The sequence below is a fragment of the Zeus faber genome (genome assembly GCF_960531495.2).
Source record: "Zeus faber genome assembly, chromosome: 15".
NCBI lineage: Eukaryota > Metazoa > Chordata > Actinopteri > Zeiformes > Zeidae > Zeus > Zeus faber.
This window is the reverse complement of record NC_137194.1, coordinates 30,263,481-30,269,772: the sequence shown is the minus strand read 5'-3', so window position 1 is coordinate 30,269,772 and position 6,292 is coordinate 30,263,481.

Here is a 6,292-nt window from a genome sequence, read left to right as displayed (position 1 = left end):
GTGTGTTTGTTTGGCAAGCTTGCGAATTTTACAAGCTATGTAATATAGCGTGAAAATGATATTGTATGTTTGATCAAAGTTTCCTGATCAAAGTTTCCTGCTTCCCTGCTGTGTGTCAAGGTCTAAAATATCCACATCCACAGTTGTACACTGCATCGAAAAATAATCAAATACTCCACAAAGTAAACAGATTTTTACATAAAAACTACAGGTTTCACACATTTATATATTAAAATACCAAATGCAACGACTAAAAACTAATTTAATCCTTTGAATCGGGAAGTTGTGGGTCGTATAATAATAAACAGTATTGACAATGAATGCTACGGGCAAGCAGCATGTTCAATGTGGCAGAGTTTGCAAATAGTATATTTAATTATATAGATTATAATTAAATATTAAATATTTACAATGGGTGAATGAATGGATACAAAAGGTATGGATAGGGACACACTCAGTGAGTTCTCATGGACACAGTAAACTACTTCAAACATTTTATTAGCCTGGTTAATTTCTGGAATAAAACTGCTCCCAGAAACAGCTAGGAAAGACGCCAGCTAGGTTACCATGGTAACTGCTGCTTTCCTCATAGCCTAACCGGGAACAGGCTAGTAGTTGGACCGCACAATTTTATTTACTTTTGTTAGAGAAAAGAACATGATTTATTTTAAATCTTAGTTTAAAACTGCAAGTTTGTGTATTTCATATCAGTTTCTTTAAAGAGAAATTAATACAAATTCTCTCTCTTATTTATATATATATATATATATATATATATATATATATATATATATATATATATATATATATATATATATATATATATATAAAAAATGTATTTCAGACAGAAAAAAAATCTTATTGGGTAAACTCCAACCATTAATAGCAGAACAGCGACGTTCAGTAACCTGCGCCTGACGTTCTGATGCGTTCCAAAACCTCGGATTTTTGAGAAACATTAATAAACCTTGGATTTTTTAGTAGCACTAGTTCTCTGACAGATATAACTGGTCATAACTGGTGCACGGTTGAACTTCAATAAAACACATAGTAACTGGTTTGTGCTATTGTGAAACAGAGAAAAGGTGGATTTCACAGTTTTTTCTACAAACGGGCCATTTAAGACCAGGTCTACATTAACAAAAAAACTACTGTATTTATAGTAGTCAAATCTGGATTCGATTGTAATAAAGAGCAGAAACAGCATTTTAAACCCTATTTCAGATTTGAGAAACATTTATTTTATTCGTGAAAACAAAATAAGTGTGGATTTGACTGTATTTTTTCCACACAAAACTATTGGTATATACGGTAATTTATAAAAAAAAAAAAAAAAAAAAAAAAAACACCCAGGAATCATAAGCGTCATAACTGAGTATAGAAATAGGTTAATAAGGCATTGTACATAATGTTATTGGGCCAGGCTTACAATGCAACACCAAATTTTATTTTATTTATTTTATTTTATTTTTTTAAACCTGTGCTGTCACCATGCTGGGCATACAACTCAGTCATTTGTATGCCATTGCATTCAGGACAGAGTTAGTCTACAAGTGGAGTTCTCAACCTGCAATGCAACTCTTTATTAATTCTTAAATCATCAAGAACTGCTGCAATAACTCTGTCCTGTGGACGACCTGTAGAATGACAAGACCACAGTTTTTGGTTATGGAGAGCCACCACCAACCCCCCTCTTTGGAGAACTATTTATCATGTTTGGGTTATAAACAACTGATCACTACTCCAAGAGAGGGAGAATCACCACGGTGAGATAAATAAACATAGAAACAAAGAACATTTACACAAAAACATTAACACTGGATGACAACATGTATTGAAAAACAGTGAATTAGGTCCAGGAAAACTGGAACTACAACTGGTCACATGGCCTCTTCCTGTCATAATTATGGCAGCAAATGAGGGAGGAAAGGAGAGGAAGTGCACTTGAAGCAGGTGTGTGTGTGTGTGTGTGTGTGTGTGTGTGTGTGTGTGTGTCCACCAGTGAGTGTACATGACTTATCCCTATTGGTACTGGTGTAGAAGGTCGGTATTATGTCGCGGCGCCTCCAAGCAGCGGAAGGGGCCCCGAAGCCCCCCGAAACACCACAGCCCTGTGGACACCCCTCGACTGCAGGAAATCCCAAGGTACCCCACCCTGCGGCCACAGAAGACCCCCAGGCCCCCAGAGAAGCCAGAGGGCCGTGGAGCAACCACCACGCTCAGCCCTGAGGAGCATGACCCAGTCCCAGGGAGCACGAGGAGACCCCGCACCCCAGGGGCGCACGCATACAACCAACCCCCGGGTGCAGGCACAAGACAGAGCCGCCGGCACAGAACCCGGGCCACAGGTGCAAGGCACGGACCGGGATCATGGCCCCACGGCGACAGACCAACACCGATTTTTCAAGCGACCAATATGAGTGAGATGTTCAATCATTTCAGGTGGTTGTAGGATGTTGTTCGTCAATTTGATTTTATCTTTTAGAGACTGCTGTAATTGAAGGAATTGAAGGAAGCCGTGGCCACCGATATTATACCTTTGGGTAAAGGTTGAGAAGGATATAAGCAAATTGTTTTCAAATATGTGTTCCAGATGAGTAATTCCTTGTCTTTTCCAAGACCTAAAGATTATTGGTCTGTTTTTAACCAAGAAATCTGGGTTGTGTCAGATTGGCGTTAATTTGTTTAGAGATAGAGTGTGACCACTGAGTTTGAGGAATTTCCACCAGGCTGACAGAGTTGTTGCGATAAATGGGTTTTTAAAGCAATTATGTTTCCTTATAGATTCAGTAAGGAATGGGAGATCGGATAATGATAACTCCTGACATTCAGATTGTTCAATGCCTCACCATCCATGGGCCAATTGTTGCTCTGGTTGTAACCATTTACTTATAAATTGAAGATGGTTTGCTAGATAGTAGTATCCAAAGTTTGGGGCTGCTAGGCCTCCACAGTCTTTGTTTTCTGTAGTGTTGCTAGTTTAATTCTCTGTTTCTTGCATTTCCAATAAAATTTGTTGACTATTGAGTCGAGAGTATTAAACCAATGTACTGTGGGTGCACTGGGGTCATTGAAAATATATTGTTTATCTTTGGAAGTATTTTCATTTTCACTGCTGCTATCCTACCAATTAGTGAGATGGGTAGGTTGTTCCATCAAATTAGATATTCTTCAATGGATTTGAGCAATGGAGTGAAGTTAAGGGTAAACAAGTCTGATAGATTGGGGGAAATATCAATACCAAGGTATCTAATATTGCCCGTTGTGATGGTAGAGTGAAGTTTCTGGGTTGCAGCATTACAGTCCCCCCCAATGAGAGGTAAGACTGTGGTTTTAGTCCAATTTATTAAATAGTCTGAGATAGCTGAGAATTTAGATATAAGATTGAACACCTCCGATAGGGATGATATTGGGTTCCATATGTACAACAGGATATCGTCTGCATACAAACTGATTTTGTGAACAGTTTCCTGTTTGTATGCCTACAATATTACTGTTTTGACGGATAGCCGCTACGAGGGGTTCAATAAAGATGGCGAATAGTAAGGGGGAGAGCGGACTTCCTTGTCTTGTGCCACGTTGTAGAGTGAAACGCTGTGAAGTGTAACCATTGGTGATGACAGAAGCAGATGGAGAGTTGCAGAGGATTCTGATCCATTGAATGAGAGACTCTCCAAAGCCAAATTTGTTGAGGATTGAAAAGAGATATGTCCAATTAACTCTATAAAATGCTTTTTCGGCACCCAAAGAGGCAATAATGGTATTAAAGTTGTTCCATTTAGATATGCTCATCAGACTGAATAAACGACGCATATTGCTGGATGAGTGTGCCTTTGACAAAGCCTGTTTGATCTGGGTGAATTATAAATGGAATTACTTTTTCAATTCTGTTGGTTAGTGTTTTACTTATAATCTTAAGGTCGCAATTAATAGGGCAAACACCAATGCCACTAATGCAACCCCAAATTTTATTTTAAAGAATCTAGGTGGTCCCTGCTCTGTTTCTGAATTCACCAAGGGGTCCTTGGGCTGAAAAAGTTGAAAAAGACCCCTGTTTTAAAAAAAAAAAAAAAAAGCACTTTAGTATAAATGGAACATACATATCATCCGGTTTAAGTAGAAATGCACTCATTGCAATATTATATGTGTTTGGTAATCAATTGGCAGACTGCTTCTTTGTCTTTATTAATAGTTGCAGTATTGCCGTTAAAAAAAACAAAACGTGTTTGATTTCCTTACATTTTTCCATCAGTAATTCCTGCTTTGTGGTTGTGAAAGAAACATCAAGTTCTGTATTGATATACTGTGCGTGCGTGCGTCCGTGCCTGTGTGCGCGCGTGCGTATGTGTGTGTCAGTAATCGATGAATGGCTATCATTTCACAATGCAGTGCCGGGTTAAAGTGCTAATCTGTACGATTATTAAAAAAAAAAAAAAAAAAAAAAAAAACAATCTAAATTACACTCATCACTGCACTGATTTGGCACATGCAAGAAGAAAAGGCCTGTCACAGTAAACCAGCATAGCTAGTTGTGGTCCGGAAACTGTCAATATGGATTAACATTTGCACAAAAAAACTTTACCCTAAAAAAACACATCACCTCAAGTGTAATGAATGTCCTGTCCATCCGTAACTTTGTATTGCTGCTGTTATTTTGACCAGGTCTCTCTTGAGAATGTGTCTCAAGATGTATAAATAATGGTTAAATTAAATAAAATAAATGACCAAGAAACAAAAAAACAAATTGATGAATCAGAAGGAGGCTTACTTTTAGAGAAAATAATTATTGTAGGGTAATCCACTCAACACAGCCATTTGTATGTATTTCCACTTTAAGAAAACTCCAGAAATTGGCATTAGTTAATTGATTTAGTAATTTCATTGATTTTTGTAAATTTTCCAGTTGACAAAAATGCTTAAGCATGTTTTACCGATGATTAAAATAAATAAAGTTAAAATGCCATCATCTAATCATGATAGGAGGCTTATCAAGAAAGGTAGGGCTCCTCAATAAGTCCTTCTTCATCAGAATAAATTTTATTTCGCCATACATTTGCAAATATGAGGAATTTCTCCTGGTGAGGTTTGGTGTACTCTAGTACATTACAAATAGAGACTAAAAACAAAATTGGATAAAAAAAAATTCTCACACACACACACACACACACACACACACACACACACACACACACACACACACACACACACACACACACACCTTGAAGATGGACGTACTGTAGCCTGCCTGTGAGGGGGTCCGTAACCATGCTGTCATGCTATCCTTGATCCGCACATTGGAGAGCTTCTCCGCAAGCAGGAGGGACTGGATGTAGTTGAAGGCACTGGAGAAGTTGTAGTTTCTTGATGAATTTGATGTGTTGATGAAGAAGGAGAGACCGCTGACACTGACTTAAGTAAAAAAAAAAAAAAATAGATTTATTACAAAAGAACAGCATCAGACCAGACTTGCCATGGACGTTCAGGGAGAGAACCGAGCCGAAAGGATTCTCTGTCGAATAAAACTCGGGCGGGCTCTTTTATGCTTGCCCAAAGACAATGGTGACCACTTTGATCCCCTACATACAGTGGGGCACAGGACACATTCCACCTCCCTTATCTCCGGGCCCCCTGGCAATGGGCTCTCTCTCTGGGACCCCTGGCACCATCTCTTAGTAATTATCTTATACGATGGGGCTGTCTTGGGACGCCACACCCTCCAAGACACCTCAAAGTAGAAGAACATGACTCATTGTGCTTCCCCGGCCTCTGGAAGTGAAAGTAGGACAAGAACAAACCAGAAATTGGGTTCGAATTTGAACATATCGGAGAGCGGAGATTTCTCACCACGGCATGTCGTAGCTTTTCGTGTGCTGAATCTAATGCTCCATTAGCCTCGCAAGAGCCAGGCCCTGGCATACAGATCTTGTAATAGGGACTGTAAAGACCTTGCTCGTCGCTCATTGTGTTCAGTGTGAAGCAGGCTTTAGATTGGGACTGTTGAACATGATTGGGGACATGGCAGTTTACCTTGGCTGCTCCTAAAGAATATTTTGTAATCATTTAACTTCATTCTGAAGTCCAGGGAGCAAGAGAATGAGCTGCAGCGCACAGCATCTTATCCTGTTGAGATGGAAGAGGAGCCCGGCCAGGAATCACCCCACAGAGCCCAGTCCCTCCAAGCAGAAGAGCCTTCCAATCCCTGCAGATTAGTCCCACAGAAGCAATCAGTGGCCTTCAGCTAGCAGCCAGAATGCCTGGGCACAGTTTGATGCTGATGTGAGCCAGATTATAG